This window comes from Carassius auratus, chromosome 4 (assembly GCF_003368295.1).
Source record: "Carassius auratus strain Wakin chromosome 4, ASM336829v1, whole genome shotgun sequence".
Lineage (NCBI taxonomy): Eukaryota > Metazoa > Chordata > Actinopteri > Cypriniformes > Cyprinidae > Carassius > Carassius auratus.
In genome coordinates, this window is record NC_039246.1 from 20,730,204 (window position 1) to 20,754,780 (window position 24,577).

Below are 24,577 nucleotides of genomic sequence, written 5' to 3' on the forward strand. Positions count from 1 at the left end.
ATCAGTTATGAAATCCATCTGAAATGGATCTTAATGTCCTCAAGACCATTCAGAAGCAGATATAAAGTCCTATGGCACTTCATAGTATAAACAGTGGCTGGGACCTTTCAGAGGGCATATAATTCACAAGATCTGAAGGTGGCTGTTTTGCACCAAAATCAATAATGTCTTAACCTCCTTGAAGAGGGATTTGTAGTTGATATACTTTGAAACACTTATAACACCTTACACCAGCAAAGACATAAAAAAAGAGAACAAAAGGGAAATAGAGAACAGAATGTGCCAAACTGGAACATTTACATTGGTTCTTTTCTCTTGCTACCTGATATAGTGCAGGGTATCTTCAAAGTACAAAGGATTGGTTTGTTTAGGATCAAGGAGACAGTCCGGCAAATCATGAAGAGCTTAAATCTTTCCTGTCTGTGAACCCATCACACACTGGAGCACATCGTCCCCATAAACAACACACCAGTCTTTAAACATATCATCAATTAGAAGCCTTCCTGGAGCCATTCAGAGCACATAAAACTGTTCATCAAACCATCTGCTGGACAATTTATCGTAACAAAATTCCATTAATTCACTTTCTGCATCAACACTAATTGCCAAGGGATGAACAATAAGTATAGTCTAGGCCAGTTTTGGTCAGTTGAATCAATGTAGCCAGTTATCAATATTTTATTGACAATTTGAGAAGGAAAAACACACAATCTGTTGAGGCTCCCATAACAAAATGAATAAAGCATTCCAACAATGTAATGCATTTATTTTTACAGCTTAAGTGAACGATAATTGTACAATTGGATCACAATAGAATTGGTTTGTGGCGTGCCACATTTAATTATGCGCTGAAATAATATTTGAGTTATCCAGTGTTTCCAATTAAAATGGGCACTTAAATGCAATACTGAATGTAACATGATGATTGTAATGAAAAAAAAAATATATATATATATTATTAAAAGTATGTTTGCTAAATTTGGTTTCTTTGAGTAGGCAGCTTGGGTCTACGTGATTTTTGTATATCAAAGGGAAACCTTTTGAAGTTTAACAGAGAGCCCACTGGAATTTGATATTAACAGGATATTTTACACTGTTTTTGGGGGGAGACCATGATAGGGCCTGTGATCAGTGAGCACTGTTAGTGCACTCAGACGTGTCTGAAAAAAAGATGAAAGGACAATATGGGACACTCAGTGGCTTCTCCGACATTGTCTCATCAATAGCAAATGGAAACAAAAACATGCTTTTAACTATGGATCGTCACAAAATAGAGGATTAGATTAAATTAAATTTGATTGTCCGCTGCTAATGCACTTTCGATCATCTTTTCCAATTTGGCAGCACTTGTCTTTGTCAATTATTCTACAATCACTGGAAAGTAATTTTCAGGACGTATTCCATTTTTACAGTGTATCTCTGTTCCTCTGTGCTACACAGGCTAAATAGAGGCCCAAAGAGGGACAATTTGACAACAACATCTGGGTGGTCAAAAGGGGTCAAGGTTTGGCTTGTTAGCACGGTCCACCATCTGGATGCACAAAGCATCTTTCTCTATTGATAGCCATTCAAATCAAGCAACATATATATTACTATAGAACTTGACGGATTGTCCACAATAATGTGGTGCCATCAAACAATCAGCGTTTCCATAATGTTTCATTAATCAAATGGCATCTACTGTGATTGCCTCATAAACAAATAAATACCTGGCTGCAGAATTGAGCACGCATGAGCAAAGATGACAGTTTTCAAACTCCATACTTCAGAGGAGTCCTGTGTCAGCTGAGCAGGAACCATTGAGATAAATAGCAAGGTTAGCAGATAGCGTTCTCCACATATTCCAGACACTTAAGCAAGTGAATGCAAAGGCTGGTTTTCTTTCATGTTCAGAGGAGACTCATTACTGGGACTTAAATGCCATCCTGCCTTGAAAATAGGAACTCCAGGATGTTCAGTGAAGACTGGGGTAAGTCATTAAGGTGACTGGCTGTAAAGCCACAGTATTAAAAGAAACCTCAGTCTATTACACTATCAGGGGTTAATACAACTCTGGCGCATTGCCATTACAGAGAAATTATGAATGATTTATGCAGCACACATTCAAATCAGGAGGGCTAAAGGTGCAGAGTGCCATTAAACGGCTGTGATTTCATATTTTAGGGTTTAATTAATATATTGCAGACTTCTTCTCTCACCTGAAGACTAGCTGCTGACTCAAGGCGAAGACATCATTTTACGGCATGTTAAAGGTACACAATCGCCTCACCTCATATGCTGTCCAAAACCAAAGCCCTGTCCGCATTTCACGCCATATCGCCTTTTGTTTCTCTGCTAACGCCACTGTTCGCCGTTTTGAACGAGCATGTTCAGGCCAATGTGACTGCTCTCTGGCAGCTCACCAACAACAACTGTTATGCAAATTTACCTCTGTGTTTTATTTGGGAGAACAAAGAGATTTTGGGTGGACAGTTTCATCTTTGGTCTCTGTTCACTTTAGGGCTTTCATATTTGTAGGTTTAATTAATTTTCAAAGGCAAGCCTGAGGTTTATTACAATGTGCAAATGATTCTCAGTGGCAGAGCAAAGCATGCTAATCTGCATGTAGCACTTTGTGAAAGGTCATTCCCTCCAGCTCAACAGACAAAGCTCACTCCAAATTGATAAGCTTGACACAACGGATATGCACAAACACACTTAGACAATACAAAAATATGGACACCTATTCAATAGAATTCAATGGTTTGCCCAATGGCGTCTGTGAAGTTATGCAGAATGATTAAGTGCAAAAAAATATCTGTTTTAGCATTACATAAAAAGGATATTTGGGTACTGTTAATTCTAGCACACAGTTTAATTCCAAAACTTTATGAGCTGCGTACAATCAATGTGCAGCTGGTATCTTAAGAAACAACTTCAAATGTACAAAAAGTTCTGAAACACCACCAAATAATTCTGTCTTTTACAGCAAATTCTATAGCAGTACGTTCCAATATAGCAAATTCTATAGCAGCATAACATTAATCCTTTGCAAATAATGCAATCCCAGAACACTCTGCAACAAGTTCCCAATTTCCATGCTACTTTGATTCATGCCTTGAGCATTTCAAACTTTATGGTTTAATTTCAGTTGGAAGACATAATTTGAAGGTAGCTGGCTATGTGCAGTAGGGCAGCTCACGAGATTTGGAACAGTTTAATATAAATTACAAAAACATCCATTAACCCATCAGCCATGACATTGGTGGCATAAATATGCACATCCTGCCTTTACACATGAGGAAGTGGAGGAAGGGGGGGGGAAGGTCCCTGAGGTATCACTCTATACACACACACACACACAGTCACATTTGTTGACTCCATGTCTCTTTGATGTAAATTCTGACATTTTTGGCAGCTCTGTATTCTGTGAGTGATGGCACTGCCTTTTACTGAGGTCAAAAAAAGTGGAGAAATATAGCTCAGTCAAAGTGCAATCACAATGCTATGGTTAATAATGGGTATGAGTGGTTTCCATTCCTTTTGAACCTTATCACATTTAAATTCGCCTCTCTCGATTTTAGCTTCTGTGTGACTGCTTATTAGAATACGGCAATCACAATAGGGCAAGGATCAAAGACATGCAAAAATCTCAGAAGTTGTTAAAATAAAACCAGATTTTATATCCATCAGGCACTTCATTTAAATGGAAGAACAGAACAGGCAACACCACAAAACACCCCCATCCACGGTCAAATCCCATTAAGTCAAGTAAAGTCCGAGCTAGAGATGCTTTGAATGGTTGCCGGCATTAAAAAAGGATGATGGTGTGAAACAGAGAGCTTTTCCTTGCTTAGTGGATGAAAAGCTGAAAGAGCCATTATTGACTGAACAGTCATCAAGTTGCACCACAGTTAACTGCCTCTTTCTTTGTGTCAGTGACATAAGAGACAGATAGCCGGCAATACAAGAGCAGGCAAGTGATTTGCCATCTGCTCTAATGGAACTGTCTACCCTCGGGCACTTGCTTTAGCACAGTCAAGAAGGAATGCGCAAGTTTGAACACAACAAAAACTCAGTGGTAAATCTAATTGAGTGTTACTGATCCAGTACTGCACTGACCTGTTAGCATGCAGTGACCTTATGACCTAAAGTCAACAATTGCCCCATGATATTCAACACTGCTGATGTCACAACATGGTTTCCCAGGTTTGTATCACAAAGCATAAAGAAGAAGTGTAAACCGACAGCTTGTTGGAACAGGTGTGTCTGTGTTTGATCTATACATATGCTGGCGTGTGGGCCGTTTGCATGACTGCTTTGACGTGACCACAACAAGCGTTGTGATGATTCACACAGAAAAAAACGGCACAGACACAAGCACACAAAAATAAACATATGCTCATGCTATCAGATCATCTGATTAGAAAATTACACTATAATACTCTTGCTACTGAAAATTTTAATTTTTATTTTTAGTCATTTATTTTATTTTATTAGTTGAATGAATAACCAGACTTGAATATGTTCCCGCTCACTGGTTTGTAACATAATCTGGCTGTATGTTTCAAAGGGAGCTGTCCACAAGGCAGGTGCTGAATTTCACAGCTTGAGTTTGACCTCTATGACAATAATACTGTAGATCTACAGACAGCTGTCGGAGCTTCTTAAGTAGCAGTAGAGCTCAGCATTGGGAGTGATTTTAAGCCCTCTATATGTCTTTATGGTCAAGTATGCAGACATTTTATTTATTTTTTTTCAAACACATTATTTCTGCATTCTTAAATTCTTCACCTCACTATGGTAAATATAACCACAAAGAAAGTACAACTCCATATTCAGCCCTATCAGCAGGTCTAGTCATCCTGCAACCCACTAAAAACCCAAATAATTGAAAGCAACTAAAGTCAACTTTATATTGAGCGGATAATATCTTCTTCTTCTTTTCTTTTTCTTTAAGAGAGGATTGGGAAATTACAAAAAGAAAGACTTTAAATTATTTTTTCCCAAATGAGCACTCTTTAAAAACAAACCACTAAACCACAGACCAAAATTTATGAGTAGCTTTATAACTGTATGAAATGGAATTACGAAAACAAATTTAAAAAGGGAACTCTCTAAATGCAAAATTTATGTCTAATTAGTAACCAGATAATTATATTTCAGTTAAATATTAAAATGTTGTTTGATTGTGCACACAAATTAATTAGATCCAGACTTATTAAGTTGAATTAATCAGAAAAAATCTTATCAAAAAAAAAAAAATGTGCTGTTGCACATCAGCCCCTGTGGCCACAAACAGCCACCCTTTCATTCACAGCCTTACCCACACAGATCTACTATGAGTCAGGGTATTTCAGAGGGTATGAATAAGATGATGGTGTAACTAGCACTATCTAAGTGTTCATTACCCCCAGACTGACGTCAAACCTCCATGATTAAGAACAGACACCTCCTAGTGCCACCTCCATCCCTGACACCATTTACACAGCACATTTTGAAACTGTCAAAATGACACATAGCACAACCACATGTACTGTAATGCTGAAACTAAAAGTGGAAAAAAAAGTGACTTGTTATAGGTCTTAACTTTCAACCATTTCATAGTTGAGGCTTTATCATATGTCTGGGAAGGATTCTGCAGCAATAGATGTTTTTTTTTTTTTTTTGGCTTTATGCTGTTCTCCGATCATTGCCATTTCACAGGGAAAAAATATTGATATTTTGTACTCCATTAATTTGTTGCAGAAAATTTTAATTTAACATAAATACTGTATTATGAAATTGTTTGTTATTATTATATAATAATCAATAATAAACATTCAAGCATGCAACATGCTAAGCAACTTGGTGGCTCGTTAGATTAGAAATAATAATCAATTTTAGAACAATACAAATGTAATATTTTTTAAAGGCAACATCAAATTATAATTCTGAAAATGTTTTTCCTCCAGATGACTCCACCTGTCTCAAGCCACAGCTCGAGGCTTAGAGACATTCGCTGCATGGATGGCAGTTACCAAACGTTTGTCTCCACTCTGTCCCCGGGCTCCGATCTAACAGCAGCTGGAACAAACACACTTTATCAAATAAACGTCAAAGGATGTTTGCCGAAGCAGTCTGGCATTACCCACGATACTATTGCAACCAACAGCAAAAAAGAGAGACGATAAATGAGTGGAACAATGTCTCCGTTCTGACAACATCCCCTTCCCTTGGCTCATCCATTTGTTTTGTGGATGTCCCTGTAAATTAGATGAAAGACAAAGGCTGCATAACATGCTGATGGTTATGTGCAAGCAGGGCCTACATAAAGATCAGAGTGAGGCATTTTGAAGTAAAACTGATTATACGGCAACTGAAGACAGTGAGATACAGAGAAATGGAGAAAGGAAGGAGAGTGAGACAGATGCGATAGACAGACAACTCAGTGAGAGTGAGGTCAAACCTGAGCCCCACTGTCATACTGAGGAGATGAAGCACAAACTGAAGAGAGACTGCTCATACTCAGAGCTCTTGCTGTGAGAACTGCTGCTCACAGTCCGCACGATGCATATTAATCACAAATTTAAAAGTAATTCCTCCCCCTTGCAAGCTTTAATCTGACTGGCTGATGGAAAATAGATTAAGTTTTTGTTTTCCGAGTTACACTATTTTTTTTAAAGCTTTTGTGTTCACCAAGGCTTTGATCAACAATACAATAATTTCCATCAAAATCATCGACTTGATACTACAGAGGACAATTCGCACTCTACCCTATCCTAGTATCAAATGCACCAGGGGCAAGGCTATATAAAGGCCAGGGTGGCACTGGCCCACTCAGATTGACGGCTGGCCCACTCAATCAGAACAGAAAATGTGGGAATCATGCATATCTGACAATACTAATCACTCAAACACGTACAACAAGTTTCATACAAAACTACTGTAAAAAGCCAATCAATAAGCTTAGTAGTACTGTTTAGCCAATCGTGTATTGTTGTGGGATGGGATGATGAGTTTACGTCTGCTAGTGAAATAAACTGACATGAGACGAGCATGTCGAAACAGACATCTTTAATTAAATATATTTAAAGACAAAAACAGAACCGAAAACATTTGATGACGATGACAGAACAGTCACCTCAACTGACCAGCAGTCCACCACATCATCTCTTCCATCCACCAGCGCCAGATTTATCCACACTTCATGAACCACCTGCTCAGCCCCATTTACGCGAGTTTCCGCGCACAACAATAAACGGCAAGTCTAGAAATTTTGCTGCTAAGTGGTACACAAAGTTCCCATTTCTAGAGTACAGCATAAAAGACGATGCCATGTTCTGCAAGATGTGTCGTCATTTTAATGAGACTATGTTTGAGGGAGTGTTTAAAGATGGGTACCGTGAATTGAAACACATCACGCAGGCTTTTGAGCGGTACCAAATGAGTAAGCAACATCTGATCGCTCTCGAATAGTATAACGCCTATAAAGCCTGTCAGAAATCTGGCCGTGGCACAGTAGTGAACCTGTTGAGTCACAATGCAATGAAACTGTCATTCGTACAATGAAATCGGGAACATTTAAAGGTAATTTTGGAAACTGTGTTGTTTTGCACCAAACAAAACATACCACTTCGTGGTCACAAAGAGAGTGAAGATGCCTTGAACCAGGGCAACTTTTTAGAACTGTTCAAGTTCATTTCCAAATATGATCCCCACACGTCTTGAGGAGATGCCTAAAAACGCCACTTTAATTAGCTCTGATACGCAGAATGATTTGCTGGAGGCGGCCACTGCTTTACTACTGCGTAAAATTAAAGAAGAATTAAATGAAACGCCAGGCACTTATTTTGCACTGATTGCTGACGGGTACAAAGATGAATCAAAACAATAACTGATTGCAGTGTGAATCCGGTATATTCACCGGGGAATGATAATGGAAAGAGCTGTTGGTTTTGTGGCCACCGCAGACATAACTGCAGCTGGCATCTCAAAAAAGATTTCATCGAAGTCATTGAGCCACTACAGCTTGACCCGTCTCTGTGTGTAGGATTCAGCTTTGATGGAGCCTCCGTTATGTCAGGAAATGAGGGAGGAGTACATGTTCTTTTGAAACAGACTTTCCCCCGCGCAGTTTACATGCACTGTATTTCTCATCACCTTAATATGGTTCTGGCATCAGCATCAAAAGTTTTACATTCAAGTAAGCACATTTTTTGATACACTGAACTCTTTACATGCACTCATGATGGGAAGCATCCAACATGCCAGGTTTATGGAAATACAGAAACAACTTCCAAGTCGACAGTGTCTTGAGCTTGAATGATCCATTGACATTCAATGGAGCTCTAAATCAGGATCCATAAGCAAGGTGATTATTTTTCCTGATTGTATTTTAGAAGTACTTGCTGAATGTACTGGAAGTAGCCACAGCCATACCAAAATCGAAGCACAGGGTCTTCTACAACAGATCCAAAATTTCTTTTTTTGCTAGTCACATTTGGGAAACTGTTTGAGTGCTGTGACTTTGCCACAAAAGGACTGCAAAGCCAGACTTTGTGTGTTTCGGACTGTATTCACCTTGTCAATGGCCTAAAAGATGCATTTTCTGTCTTAAGAGAGAATTTACAGTGCGATTTTGAGAAAGTGCTGAAACTCACAGATGTGTTATAAACATACATGATCTTTTTTTATTATTATTGTTCTCTTAGATTTGATTAGAAATACATTGATGTTCTGTTAGTGTCATATACAGTGGGTACGGAAAGTATTCAGACCCCCTTACATTTTTCACTCTTTGTTATATTGCAGCCATTTGCTAAAATAATTTAAGTTAATTTTTTTTCCTCATTAATGTACACACAGCACCCCATATTGACAGAAAAAACACAAAATTGTTGGCATTTTTGCAGATTTATTAATTTGCCCAGAAAACCCATTTAAAGTACCACCTACTAAGCCCCTCAAAACACAGTGCATGTGTGCCGAGTCGCTTGACTGTTGGGTGGCAACCGGTGTGTCATGAGAGAGGAAGGTTTCAGTTGTCAGGTAGGAGCAGTATCTAGTGGCAGTAGTCCTTCACTGCAGCATCCTGCCTACATCGAGTCTTTCCAGTAATTGATTAACTGAAAAAGGAGCATTCCGTATACTATACTATACACAAAAATGGTTATTTACACTAGCAGTACTACTTCAAGGTAATAATATGTACCTTTTAGATAAGGTACAAAGTTTTTCCATTAAGGGTACTGTCCCAGTAAAAAGCTATAACACCCCTAAAGGTATTATTTTTGCATATATTTTCTGATAGTGAATATAATAACCTCAGCATGGACAGCTCAAGGTGACTGCTTCTAAATGTTTAGTCTTACATATTTCTTATCGGTTTGATAATAGTAAAAGATTCTGTTAAACTGAGATCAGCTGTATTTTTGAAAGCTTTATGCTATGTGTTTACATGTGGGGATGTGTGTGTACAACGACAGACAGGAGACACAAGGTTATTGATTGAAGAGCCTGGTAATCTTTGAGCGGGACTCAGTTTGTTGGGTATCTCATGACATTGAAGCTGTCCTTGACGAGTCTGCTAAATGGAAACATATTGAAATCCCTTCTCCACACACGAGTGGGCCCTTTAACACGCTGCTTATCGCCAGAGACCAAGGGACACCATGCCCTGATGTTTACAGCTCACCCTACATTTATCACACATGCAGTTTCTCTCCCTCTACCTTTTCTCACGTTCACATACCTATTACTCCTCCTTATGCCAATAACCTGTTCTCAGGAATGAGTTGGAGTTATTGATCTAGTTTTGGCAAATACAAACTGATATAGTATAATCATATTTGTTGGATTGTCTATCCTTGGTTTATGCTGCAGAAGACTGATCTTGGTTTTATATATTCTCAGAGGTTGATGGCAGGACTAGATCAGCATTAGGCAAGTACTGTACTGCCACAAATTAAACCACATCAATATGAATTTAAATGAACAAGCACTGCAATGACAGACGATATTTCCCATGAGCATCAAGTTAGTGACTGTCCTGATGAATGCACAACTTGTGTTAATGAAGTTCTTCAAGAAAGTTCACGAGTGTTTTGTTGTTGGGATGCCATTTACAACACTAAGGTTAAATAAGCAACCACTTACCCCGTTCTTCTTGACAAATCTCCCAGCATCCTCCCAATTTATCTTCACATCGTCACGTCTCGTACGCAAGTTCCTTCATTACAGACAAACGCAAATTCATCATGCCATTTATCACCCCTCACATGGATTACATGAAACATCTGTTAGATCCATGTTCATCGTCTCTGGCTGCTGGGCTTGTATTCATTTGAATATATGACGAGCATAATTGTCATTAATGATCTCAGGTTTAGGATGCATGCATTTGTAATTAACATGTTTTTTTCATTAAGTTCAGCACAACAGTAACTCAGTTGGCAAGTATATCACGGTCTAATCTGCACTAATTAAGGTTTCCAAAAGTGATTTATCGTGTGGATGCCATTAAAGAAAAGTGTACGAGGGACTGTTGTGCTCAATTCACTGAGAAACTAGACACTGTGTGTGATTTTGTGTTTATGTGTGACTATGTACCCCATGCTGGGACACAAGAGAGCAAGGAACAGAAAGCAGTTGGTCCTGCTGAGATCACAACCTGACCTCTCATTCTCGCTGTCTCCATCAACCTTTCTCTTCCACTCTCAATTTTCTTGCCATATGCCTCAGTGAACTCGAGTAAAGTGAGAAAAATTGCAGGACCATCTACTCTCATTTTGGCATCTCATGATGCATCTATCCAACAAACGCACACAAGTCTTTGGAACAAACCCATATCTACCTGGCATGTCTACTTTGACTTCCTCTGATTTTTTTTTTTTTGCTTTGTCAACACAGAAGTGATTTACTCACTGATACAGAAACTTCAGGGAGGATTCACATGTCTCCAGAAAGGCATTGGCTGACAGGTCTCAAGAGTGTTCCGTTTACACCATCTGTATTGAAGGTCACACATTTGTTCCAACTCAAGAATGTCTGACAACCTACAAACATTCATTGACTTTGCTGTGATAAATAATTTATCTTTTTAGTTTTTTATGCACCGTAATATGAGAAAAACACCTACACCCCTATTTCACCCTGGTGCTATTTAAAGTCTCATTGTAACCGGAGTAGCAACAGTTCATTTATTCTGTATTGTGATGTACATCTATGAAATGGATTATCGGGAAAAATCTAGGGGAGAAGATCAAATTATAATTGTTAATAAATTAAGAGGTCAAAAAACGTCCATAGATGAATTGTTCACAATTAGATCAATAACATTTTTTCATGCTGACTTGAACATCAGCTTTAAAGACAATACCTCAGTTAAATATGATTTTAGCTCCATCTATTATGGTCATGATCTATTTTGGTTTAGTCTTCTGTAATTTCCTTTCTTTTGCCTTGTTTTATTATGGTTTTTGATTAATTTGCTCATTAATCATTATTAGTTAACGCCCTGCACCTGTTTTCACTTCGCCAGCTGCCTTATTTAAAGTCTTCTAACTGTTTGATATTTTGTCTATTCTCATTGATGTTTATTCGTTGAGCTCATGTGGACTTATTGACCTGTCTCCTGGATATTTTAATTAAAAAACATTTTTTGTTGATCTCCTTCCGCCTTGTGCTTTGTTACCTCACCAGCCCTTAACACTATTGATAAGCAGTATGCTTTCAAGAACAATTTTTGAACCATTCCTCGTGTCATTAAAAAATAAAAATGCTTCACAGTAATGTACTAACAAATGAAATCCCAGCAGGCAAATGTGCACCCACAAATAAACATTTAAAAAAGCAGCAATAACCCTGGTTTCAGCCGTTCAACAATTAACACTTACATGTGCATGTGTACCACGTAAAACTGGCTTTTACTTTGCACAGAAAGGGTTTGAGGGATTGCATCAACACAATCTTTTAACTCAAGTCATAACCATGTAAGAAAAGTAATCCAAGATGCTTTTTAGCTCGGGATTCTAGAAAGGGACACAAAAGTAAAGCACCTATTATATGGGATAAACTTCACCAGATTTTTTACAATAATGGACAGTGACAAAAGACTACTTTCGAGGACAAACATTAAGCATTTTTTTACTGAAGCATTGCATATCTTCATCTAAAACTTTAATGTTTGAAAGATACTTGCCTGATTAAGTGTTGGAAACAAGTATTCATCCATTTACACAAACAGGGTGATGATTCAAAATTATTTTAAGGCAATCACCAACAAGACAAAGATGTTATTGATAGATCTAAGGTTGCATTTAATCCCCCCCCCCCCAAAAAAAAAAGTCCCTCAAGATGCCTACTTGCAAGAAAATAACACAAAACCTTGTTTCACAGTTCCAAAACAAGCTTAGCTCTCTCCATCATGACAGTTCATTTACAAAATTGTCATTGCAATTCAGAAAATAGAGAAGACTCAATTAAGATTGTTGAGTGTGATTCAATCACGGAAGGGTAGCGTGGAGTTCAGCATGGCATTAATCTCTTGCAGTCTTGTATTTTCTTCATTAGATAATCTTTGTGCCTGCCTCTCTTTTATAAATCATTACATTAGCCAATAATAGGACTGGCCTGGCTCCCCGCTGGAGAGAGCAGCCCGTTAGGCGAGTGGATAATGAGTGTTTTTACATGGGGCTGGGTGGACATGTTTCAGGGGAAGCCTCATTTTAGTCTCGGCGTGGCACAGCATGCGCAGACAGTACCGCGAGTTCTTCAAACGTTACGTCTTCAGGGGAGCCCCACATTTGTCAGGAGCTAAAATGAACAAGAGACAAACAAAGAGGAGACGGAAAGGAGAGAAGCGGAGCATTAGGCCGGCTGATGTGACATTTTCACAGTGAGAGCTGTGCCGTGGGTCTTGTACCGTATTATTATTCCAGCAACTGGGTTGCACTGAGCTCACAAACTATTTAGTTTTGTGTCAAAAAAGCACTGACTTGACTTCACAACTGACCACATGAAGCAAAACCAGATGGAAGATTAAAAGGGGGACAGTGGCGTGCGGCACTGCAAGGGATGCAGAATACAAACCCTTTTTAATGTTTGCTTGAGTTAAATGTGGATAGTCATTTGCAGTATTTTACACTAGAAGCCCAACAGCACTCAGAGGGAACGAGCATGGTAAATCTTCATGGAGACGAGCTATGGCGGGCTGGAGACTTGGTCGCCATAGCGACAGCAAGTCTGTTTGCATGAGAGAAAGATCATGGCAGGCTTTTAGAAAGAGGCGGTCAAGTGTGTGCACCTTGCTCCTGTTATGATGCAAACTATTTCAGAACATTAGTGAAATGCTAATACTATTAAAGGTGACATATCATGAAAATCTGGCTTTTTTCATGCTTAAGTGTTATAATTGGGTTCCCGGTGCCTCTAGCAACAGAAAACTATTCTGGAAAAGGAGGAGGGGAGCCGCCGCTCATTTGCATTTAAAGAGACATGCACAAAAACATCGTGTTTCTGCTTCCACTCAAAATGGGCAATTTCAAAATGATTTCATACATTTTCTGTAAGGTATTTTGAGCAGAACCTTTACAGACACATTCTGGGGATACCTGAGACTTATATTACATATTGTAAAAAGGGGGCATAATAGGTCTCCTTTAATAAAAATAAGACTATACTGCATATATAATATAGCAGCATTTTTAAGAATCAATAATCCACTTTAAAATAAAAAAGGACAAAAAATTGTCAAAGAGCACAAAAAAGATATTTCTGTTATTGACAGACAAATTAAAAATAGAGATCAGATATATTTCACTCTCCCCATCACAAGGTGTTCAAACTCAATCTGTGTGCCCATGTGGACTCAGTGGAGCCTAGTAGGGGGGATTCACCGCTGCAATAAAAGAGAGTGGGATCTGTTCAATATAAGGGCAAAAGCAATAACTAGTCCACACTAGAGGGAAACTACGGCTCCTTCAATCACATGCACCCACACACACACGTTTTTGTTTGACTTGTGTTTCTGATTACAGAAGAGAGTTTGCACATAGTGTTTCCTGCACTACTTTTCTAAATCTCCAATGCCACAGCAAAATAAATTATATTTTACCAGAGTTGTGCTCTTCTGAATCAAATCTGATGAGATAAAAAGACTGCATACTGTGAAATAATGTCAAGACAACACGTCTTTCTATTGCATTGTCTTCACTGGCTGAACTCAAAAATGATCATGCAGTGCTACCAGTACAGCCCATTTCACAAATAAATGAGCCATTTCTTTTAACAATTCAGTCAAAACAGTCACAAAACATATGTTTTTTAGTGTATTGAATTTTGAATTCAACATTTTTAAAAACTATTTATTTACGTTCAATCTTGACTAAGACATCTATACTCTTCATATTTACACCTGCTTCTATTTATTTCTGTATTATGTATGTATTTCTGCTTTCCAGTTGTGGTAAGGGACTGTCACACTTAAAAGAACCCATAAAACATAATGACCGTTCTCTAAAGATCATTAAATTAAACAGTGCTATAAGACCCTTAGCTATTGTAACATGCTCATTGTGAAATGCATTGATGCATCCTGCGACACTGTAATTTTCCTGTAATGGCACATGAGCGGCGAGTAAACTGTAGCACAGCAGAATTTTATCTTGCACTCTTCTTTCCTCCCTTATTAGATTCATAAAACATTTAAAATGTCCTCCAGTCCACCTTTGTGGCAGAGTCTGCCCTTTAGTAATAATTAATCCCCCCTGAATCTGACACACTCACCTTCAAGCAGTGGTGTGGGAGTAGGGGGCGTCAGTGGGGTGCTAGAGCACACAGCTGGGCGTCTATATGGGCATGGGTTTATCTGTAGTAATCTTTGACATGTGACATGTAGAGTGCTAAAATCAGTTACTGTGTGAATGATGTCATTTTGTAGCAGGGATACCAAGACCTTAAAATGCTGGAGGCAATCTCCTTCTTAACCTTCTCACAAGGAAAAATAAAACAATTCTCCTTTCAACAATCACACCCCCCAAATTTCCCAAACACTTCTTAGATCTTGGGATGAGAAAGCAGACTGTGAACAATATTGTATATTTAATAAATGAAGGTGTGGTGACGTGGAATTTCAAGGGATTTGGGGATTTTCCCTCCGTTTGTGGGTGGTGACACCTGAAAGACAAATTGATGCCTCATAGCCCTGTTTTCACCCAAATGAAATGCTGATGCTTATTAGCTGTGACTTCTGTGAAAGCATTCAATTATTCTTAATTGTCACTAGAGCATATTCATGCTGAATTGTTGTGGCTAAAATTTAAGTGAGACAAGTCATGCAGAAAGAGAATTTACTAAGCCCTTCTTAAATTGCTGTCTGTCATTGGTTTTAACATTCTTCAATAACAATCTTCATGAATTCATCTTGTTCAATTTTGGTAATGGAGGTGACCTAATTTTACATGCAGTGCGACTGCTCTGCTTTTTGGTTGGTTGCATCAAATGTTTGCAATGCATTAGAGTAAACCAAGCTTAGTGTTTTTAAATGTAGGAGTATTATTATTTCTGTTACAGTACTTCGTATTTTTATTAAATAGCATTTAAGTAACTAACTAGCTTTTATATAAACTCACCATTTTATAGTAAATACATATTATAGACAAAAAAAAAAAATTAAAAAAACCTTGTTTGAATACAATACTGAATACAATAAGTATTTGGATTACTTCCATATTAGTGGCTGAGCTACACTCTATACCTTAAGTAGGATTTCTGTAAACCAAAATGCTTTTCCTCTCTGTTTTAATCAAGTCTGTATTGATCTCATAATCCTAAAATTATTAGTGTATGTCCACTGCGATCAAGAAGGCCACAGCCCTCTAAAATCAGGCAAAGACAAGGTGTTGCTTGAATAAAGGCATAAAAGTAAACAAAATTGGACTGTGAATTTAATGTGCTGGTTTAGATAAATTATTTATAACTATTTTAAAAAGTAGATAGCAAATATATTAAATAATTATGTAATTAATTCATGACATAGCTACAGACAGCATACAATCAGCAGAGTTGTTCTCACAAGATGTGTTCTTTTGTTTAATTGACATCCAAATGAAACAGACATGACATGGTGTCTTAAAAAGATGGTGACACTACAAAAACTGTAAGAGATGGTGCAGCAGTTTCATTAAGATGTGTGAAAAAAAAGTGACGTAACATATAGCCCAGTATGGTGACCCATACTCAGAATTCGTCCTCTGCATTTAACCCATCCAAAGTGCACACACACAGCAGTGAACACACACCCGGAGTCATTAATGCTGTGGCACCCAGGGCAGTTTGGGGTTTGGTGCCTTGCTCAAGGGCACATAAGTCGTGGTATTGCCGGCCCGAGACTCGAACCCACAACCCTAGGGTTAGGAGTCAAACTCTCTAACAACTCTCATTATTGCCATTTGGGGCTTTTCTTTATGTGATTAATTTGATTAATTAATAAGCATACAGTTCAATGTAATCAATTTGTTGTCACTTTTTAATCAATTCACAGCCCTAATAAAAATATATAGAAGTACTGAACTTTAACGAGGACTAGGAAGGTACCATGGTTAATTCCAATAATTGTCTGTGCATTGTCAAGTTGAGGCATCACCACTTGATCGCCCCCTTGTGCACTGATTAAAAAGAAGACCATTACATCACTTCCGCTAACTATGTGCATATGTATCCTCCATGGTAACACAGGCGTAGCAAACGCCATGGAACGAGATCTGCTCCCCACCATCTGTGTGTGTATGTGTGCATGTGCCGAGGCTGTGCTATGGAGTCAGAAGGCTGGCTGCATTCTCTAAGGACCTCTCCTCCGTTGCTTAGCAATATGTGGAACAGTGAGGAGCCCCAATAAGGCAACTGCATCTACTGTATTTCCTAGCAGATATGTAGAGATAAAACAGAATTGAGCAATTTAGCATTCACATGATTAATATATAGTATGTTTTCTATATTTTGTAATATATATAAAAAAATATTTTAGGCTAATTTTAGCAAGTTAATTTACTCTAGTGGTAGACTAGCCATGCCACATTTAAGAATAAGCACCACATATTCATATGCAATAATCCATTAATTGTACTTGGCATACAATTCAGTTAGATAGATAGATAGATAGATAGATAGATAGATAGATAGATAGATAGATAGATAGATAGATAGATAGATAGATAGATAGATAGATAGATAGATAGATAGATAGATAGATAGATAGATAGATAGATAGATAGATGGATGGATAGATAGATGGGTCTCTATTGTATTAGGTCAAAGCACTTTGTCAAACATAATGTTTGATGTCTCTCCTACTGACCTTGAGAGTGTTCCTGTTCTCTGATAGATCAAACAATATTTATTCACCCATATTTCCCACAAGTCCTTGCTGCTTGTGATATGTATGACCCCTGCTGCTAGCCTGTACAAACAGAGGCTTGTTTTTCGGTTATCCATCTCAGTCACTGGGTGAAGAATTACTTCCTTACAGTTGGTGTGGGTCCCAAAAAGACACTGCTAGGTTTTAATACTCAATCCAATGGATATAAATGAATACCATCTAATGGATACAAATGTTAACATCCGCTTATGGCTTAGACTTTCTCATCTTGTCATTGGAAGTTCGATTGCATGAAAAAAGATGAGATCACCTTCAATTTTCCATGTTTGTAATATATTATTGGTTTTGAATCTGTCCCATTTACTCAAGCCCACAGTGAGTGTCGTTTAGATGGTGCCTGTACCTGCTGTGGTGTAATGCAACGAGAACATACCGCTCCATTATTGCACACATTTATCATGGCTGCCCCAGACTCTTCACAGAGCTTGTCAGTGATCCGTACACTTCCCTCGCCCAGGTATCTGCAGCCAACCAGCCAGCTGTCCAAGGTCAAATCATAATAGAGCCGCTATTTTTATCTTCTGTCTGCTATTACTCCTAACAACAGCGTGTTGGCCTCTGCAGACACGCACATATATGTACACACACGCTCCCATTTATTTCACCACCTTTTCAACCACAAGGGAACTGCGTAGCAAATGACAAAATAAATAAATAAATAAATAAAATCATCCAGGTGACTGATCCTAATCTCACAGGCTGACATTAAAGACTTCCAGAGATAGCCCGCTGAGCGTAAGCGAAAGTAGAAGGGATGGTTAACTCCACCTTTTCGGCAGTACCAGACTTGTATTTCACCTCATTAATGGATATTTAACAAGGCTGGTAATGCACGATGTTGCCCTTGGCAACTGCAGGAGGCGTGACATATTTGGGCCACCACCTGCCATCCCATATTGCCCTGAAAGGTAAAAATCATGTACAGTGTTGCTGTGGTTTTTTAGGAAACCTCTCATGGGGCAATATTACATTTTAGACCGTTGGCAAAATGGAACTTCTCAAGCCGACAGTTTCTTTCAGGTGAAGAATATTATGAGATGGGATGAGACTTAAAGAAACAACAGGGCTCCAAACAAAAAATAAATAAATTAAGGAGCCATTGGCTCCTGGAAGAAAAGACTAAGGCGCCAAATATTTTATTAGGTGCCACAGAATAAATGTGTTGTATTAATTTTTATTATAATTTATAAATATATATATGTGTGTGTGTGTGCGTGTGTATTATGTATGTATATATGGATGGATGGACCACAAGAATCACTTGGCCTCTGAGTGTAGTTTGGGCACCTCCTCAATGAATCCTGGAAATGATGTCATTTAAAAATAAAGGTACTTCACAATGCCATAGAACAACCTTTTTTGTTTAATCGGTTTCATAAAGAACCTTTAACATCTGAAGAAACGTTACATTTCACAAAAGGTTCTTTGTAGCAAAAGAAGTTTCTTCAGAACATAAATAGCTGAGAGGTTCTTTAAAGAACCTTTGACTGAATGGTTCTGTGAAGAACCTTTTTAGCACCTTTTTTTAAGAGTGTATTTCTTTCACACTTTCCGTCAGTTTTTTTTTTATAAGTAAAATGCGATTTTAAAGGAGTTGAATCATAGACAACAGGTTAAATAAAAAATGAAAGCCATATTATTAATGATTATAAACTAGAATTGTTAATGATATTGCCAATATCCACACAGCTGCAGCTTAACCTGTTGCAAAACAATCAGGAAAAAGTTATAACATGTAAATACATAGGCTTAACCACCAGTGGCGATCTCAGCAAAAACCTCACTCGTAATTTAATATATTTGGTCGCAAATGCAACCATTTTAGTCGCAGTTTGGAGCCCTGAACAACTGACTTTTTTTGAAGAGCAATTTTACTTCACATTGATGAATTATTGAACCGGAAGACGTTCAGGCAGAAGATGTAAGACATATGCGTCGCGCACATGCTTCTGGGAAATGTAGGAGCAAAGGAAACAAAGTTTTGTAAAGTTTAGTAAAGCAAAACCAGTCTCCTCTTGGCTTATTTCGAAGACCAAGGACAATTTTTAATATAACTTCGATTGGATTATTCTGAAAGAAGAAAGTCACAAACACCTAGGATGTTTCAAGGGTGAGTAGAAGATGGATGAATTTTCATTTTTGAAATTTCATTTTCATATTTGTCGCTGGGGAATATTTGTAGCAATGGCCACAAATACATTGTATGGGTCAAAATTATAGATTTTTATTTAATGCCAAAAATCATTAGGATATTAAATAAAAATCAAGTTCCATGAAGATATTTTGAAGTTTCCTCCAGTAAATAAATGAAAATTTCATTTTTGATTAGTAATATGCATTGCTAAGCACTTCATTTGGACAACTTTAAAGACAATTTTCTCAATATTTAGATTTTTTTGCACCCTCAGATTCCAGAATTTCAAATATTTGTATTTTGGCCAAATATTGCCTTATCCTAACAAATGTGCTTCATTAGTACTAATATACAGCCAACATGTTAATAATAGACATACTAATAATCAACTAATTAGTAGTGAGAACTAGTATAAATATACGCTATTATAATAATACATAAATATATTAAATGCTATTTTCATAAAAAATTATAATTGTTATAATAAAATAATATAATAACTGTCATTCATGGTTATAATTTTTTATTAAAAATAAATAAATTAAAATAAAAATTGGTGACAAAATCAACAAGTGTACAAAGGTTGTTTTTTTTTGTGCTGTTTACTTGTTTGTGTTTTTAGATTTTGTGTACCGATTCATTAAATGACTTGATTGTTTTAAATCAATGCAGCATTGATAAATGCTGAATAATTCTGCTACAGAACATTTTGATAGTAAAATGTAAATAAGACAGTGTTAAGTTCATAAGAACCACAGTTTACTACAGCATATGCACTAACTCCATCTGAAATGTTGGTCTATTCTGATGAGGTTTTGAATCTATTTCTATGGTATCACTTAGCAACACTTTTACCGCAGCTCCTCAAGCACTAATGTATTCCAGAGGAGGATCTTCACAACTGAATTGGATAAGCCCGAGGCTATAGTCAAGCAATCCCTGCTCCTCGCTCTCACTAGGCGTGAATAGCAACGGCTGATCTGCCCAACAGAGATATGAGGTAATGACAGGCGCATTTGTTGATGTGGGCAGGAGCTAGCAACAACTGACCAAGTTCTTCATAATAACATAAAGACTATAAGAGATTTCAGCTTGTTATGCAATCCATACTCAATCCAACAAGTGCAAACAAAAGAAGAGATTGAGTTGAGAAGGAAAGTCAAGTGTGGTTTGATAATCTTGAGGGACGACGCAAGGCAAACCTACTTTCTCTTTGGCTGCCACTCTAGGATGATGGAGACAGCATCTGTCTCCAAATATATACTGGTGGTCCTGATTCCCAAAGCAGAACAAATAATGGTTTCTAGGTAAGAAAGAAGCTCTTTACCGTGGGAATTATCTTCCATTCTGAAATAATTTCCTCCACTAGAATAATTCTCCACTATCCAGCACCACAGATAAACCCATCACACATGAAACGTAGAGGAAGAAAAGACGAAGAGAGTGTTTATCAGATACAGAGAACTGTGGTGGGATTAGTTTCTCTAGGATGAATACAGCATCATCTCTCCTCCTGTCCAACCATCAGCCGTCCACCCGCACACACACTCCCACACACAAACACGTAAGAAAACACATCTCCAATCTCCAGCTACAGACATGTGAATAATTTTCCCCTACTTGGATAAGCAGATCTAAGCTAAGCGTGGCAGTAGATGATGGGTTTCTCACAGGAACCATCCAACCGGTAAACTACCACCTTCCCCAGCTGGCCAGAAAGAGGAATGAAATGTGCTAAAAGCAGTGTCGGTGAGAAAACAAACACCACGCTGCAGGGGCGGGCATTTATGATGGCACACTCTACTCTGACCCAGTATAGGTCTCTTTCAGAATCACAACCAATACGAAACAAACCAGGAAAGGCTGAACACCTGCAACTTCAGAGAGGGAAATATGAGTGCCTACCTCTGTGTGGCGTGCTGTTATCGCCTGCTTCGGCTGGGAGGAAGTGAAGTACATATCATATGCAAGAGAGAGAGAGGGAGTCACAGAGAGATGGAGAGGAGGAGTCTTGTCTGGTAGAGTTGGAGAGAGCGGGAGAGAGAGCGAGAGAGCTGCTGTTGTCGCTATTCTCTGGTGAGCCTGCAGGGAGTAGTGTGCATGGTAATGTACTATCCCTGTTAAAAACCAGATCGTGCATGCATCCAGTCCTAAATTAGAGAGAGAGAGGGAGAGAGAAAGGGACTCTTGATTGTTTAACCATGCACTGTCACGAGGTACTTCCTACGGAATCCCTCCAGTGAGAGTGGCACAGCATCACTAAGTCCTTGACTGCGATTGGCTACTGTGGATGATGATGCAGTCAGCTGGCGATGTTTCTGGCAGCAGTCAACTAAGATGACCCTCTCAGCTAGTATTAGCATCCTCAAACATCCTAAGCAAAGGGTGGAGGCAGGGCAAGGACGAGCAAGGACATTTCCGAAACCCTCCTGAGAGCGTGTTCATGCACACTCCAGTAGGAAGCTGGATGGTGTGTGTGGCAAGTCCCGGCATGGTGCCTTGTAGACGTTTGTGGATGCATTGAGACAAAGAAGTCTCAGAAGAACGTCTAGGTGTAGAGGTTGTGATTTCCCCAGAGAGGGCTCCATCAATAGCAAGGGTAGCTCACTGTCAGGGAAGGGCAGGTGCTAATTAATGGGATGAATTCTGGGTTTTGTGACCTCCCATCTTAAAGGAGGATGCATGTAGAGTGGCTATTATTCGTTCTGATGTTCATTAATTTCGAAATGGCCTGGATCTGGACTGCAGATATAGCTAATACCGGTTCCCCACAGGTCGCTTGATGTGCCTTATGTGGACCCCACAGTTGCTGTGCTAAAAGCTTGACAATTTCACAGTGAAATGCCTCCACTTCAGAAGGCCAGCTTGTTGTATAAGAACAAAGATATAAAAAGAAGGGTAAATGACTCATCTCTTTTGTTGAAAATTAAATGTCAGACTGTTTATGCATGCAAGTAATGGTTGTGAAATCCTAAATCGTAAAATTCTGCAATTAAAATATAACTGTAATAAAGACTGACAAACTATTAAAGAGGTTTTAAACAGAAAGAAAGAAAGAAAGAAAGAAAGAAAGAAAGAAAGAAAGAAAGAAAAAGGCATGGGTCGGTATGAAATTTTGAAGGTATGATAACCTTAAGCAAAAATTTCACAGTGTCACAGTATTGTTGTAACGGCTTTTTTACTTTGATTTGTTTCCTAAAAATAAAAAAATAAAGACTGACATCTTTATTTAACCGAAATCTGTAATTACAGTTATTCAATTTTAGTTATATAATTCATATACATATAATTTATTTAATTTCATATATTTTAGTTATATAATAATAACCATACACATCATTTGATGTAGTAATAATAACCCAATTTGAAGCAAAAACAGAATGTTTTGATAGGCTTTGTGAAATTATACCACATAAACTTTCCAGAAGACAGTCAGCTCCCCTCAGAAACAAATTCATTAAAACCCAAAATCAATACTGAGGATTTTCTTCCAATAGTTTGTGCATCATGAACAGTGAGTGATCTGCCTGCTACAGTACTTTTCTCTGTGTGTGCATCTTCAACGTCCCTGGCCTGTGTCAACGGGCTTTAACAGACTTTATATTTTCACTGAAATGACATTTTGGAAAATGATTACATTGCAACGCAGTCTAGAACAGAGCGTTGCAATAAGGCAAAAACGTCCAGTTGCTGATCGCGTAAAGACCAAAGTAAATTTCTGCCATCCGTGCACCGTCAGCATTATATTATTTTCGTCATCAAGAGTGCTTGCAGACAGCCGTGCACCCTATGGTACTGCACATGTGTCGAGCTCATCTGTCTGCGGTCATCTGTAATTAAGCATACTTTTGAAAGCTGTGCGGATGCAGCTGTGCATGAGACGGAACGAAACGCTGAACGTGAAGTGTACACGTGTGTTAAGTTCAGTCATCCTACAACGTGACATGTGACTGACGGCTCGCTTGCACCAACAGGAGGAGGAGAGGTCAGTGTTACTCTCTGCACTGCACTCAGCCTGAGTGATTCCTACTCTTTCAGTCATTGAGGAGACATGGAAAACAACGTATACCGCAGGAATGGTATAATGGAAAATATTAGTGGTTTGGAAACCTTGAAATTTTTCTGTATCGCGGTATACATTGAAATATGTAATCGGTCCATGACTAGAAAGAAAGAAAGAAAGAAAAAAAGTGAATGTAAGGCTAGAATGTATGGCATCTGTGTTTGAAAATTAAATTACTGTTTGATTTGATGAGGTGTTTAACGTAATTAATGATACCTTAATTATAAAAAAAGGCAAACAGTGCACGACATTCTATTTTAGAAGACACTCTTTAAAAAAATTACAGACTTAACTACTACAATAAACAATTAAAGTACTGCACTGATTTTATATGGGTGCATTTGATATTTTTAAAGCATACATTAATGTGCACAAATCTGTGGTTAAGTGCCATCGATTCAATGTCGACTCATAACAGCCTCATGGACAGTGCTTCTAAACAATGTTCAGTGCAATTCCCAGATCTGCTGTTATTATATCAGTCTAACTTAATGCTGACATTCACCATTGCCATGATGTTTTTTTTTTTTTTTCCTAATGATCATTCTCTTTCTCTTACTATCTATAAAACAAAAAATAGCACCAAGTCATGATTTTTTTCCTGCCATTTCACACCAATGCAATTCCCTGCCTCATTTCTTTCCTTCTGGAAATCGAAGCTAGAAAATGAATGGCTGCAAAGTGACATAACACATGTTGGTCTCCTATGTGTCCTGGTGAATCACCATGGAAACCTTCTTGAATTTAACCCTCTTTCAATGACGGAGTGGTCAGGATGGGAGAGTGTTAATTGCATGGGCACTTCGGGGTCTTAATGGTAACCTTGTAACCCCATATGAACAACTGAATGCTGAATGTTTTTCTTTGTCTGCACATTGCTGTGACTGCACCTGCTGCAGTCTCTTGAGAGATGCCTCTGTGTTTGCTGTTCTGCAAATGGCCTCATCAAAGAGTGATCAGCAAAGTCATTGCTTGTATCTGTATA

General features: G+C 38.2%; 1 protein-coding gene across 4 annotated transcripts in view; it reads right to left on the bottom strand.

Annotated features, from left to right (window-relative positions):
• LOC113062133 (synaptotagmin-1) overlaps positions 1-21,722 on the bottom strand; it is a 190,411-nt gene extending 168,689 nt beyond the window's left edge. For 2 of the 4 annotated variants that reach the window (XM_026231785.1, XM_026231777.1), the window contains exon 1: positions 21,435-21,722. The gene's annotated coding sequence lies outside the window, so the exon portion shown is untranslated. The remainder of the gene's footprint in view (positions 1-21,434) is intronic. The other 2 variants (XM_026231770.1, XM_026231762.1) reach the window with 1 other exon arrangement.
• Between the last annotated feature and the right edge of the window lie 2,855 nt (positions 21,723-24,577).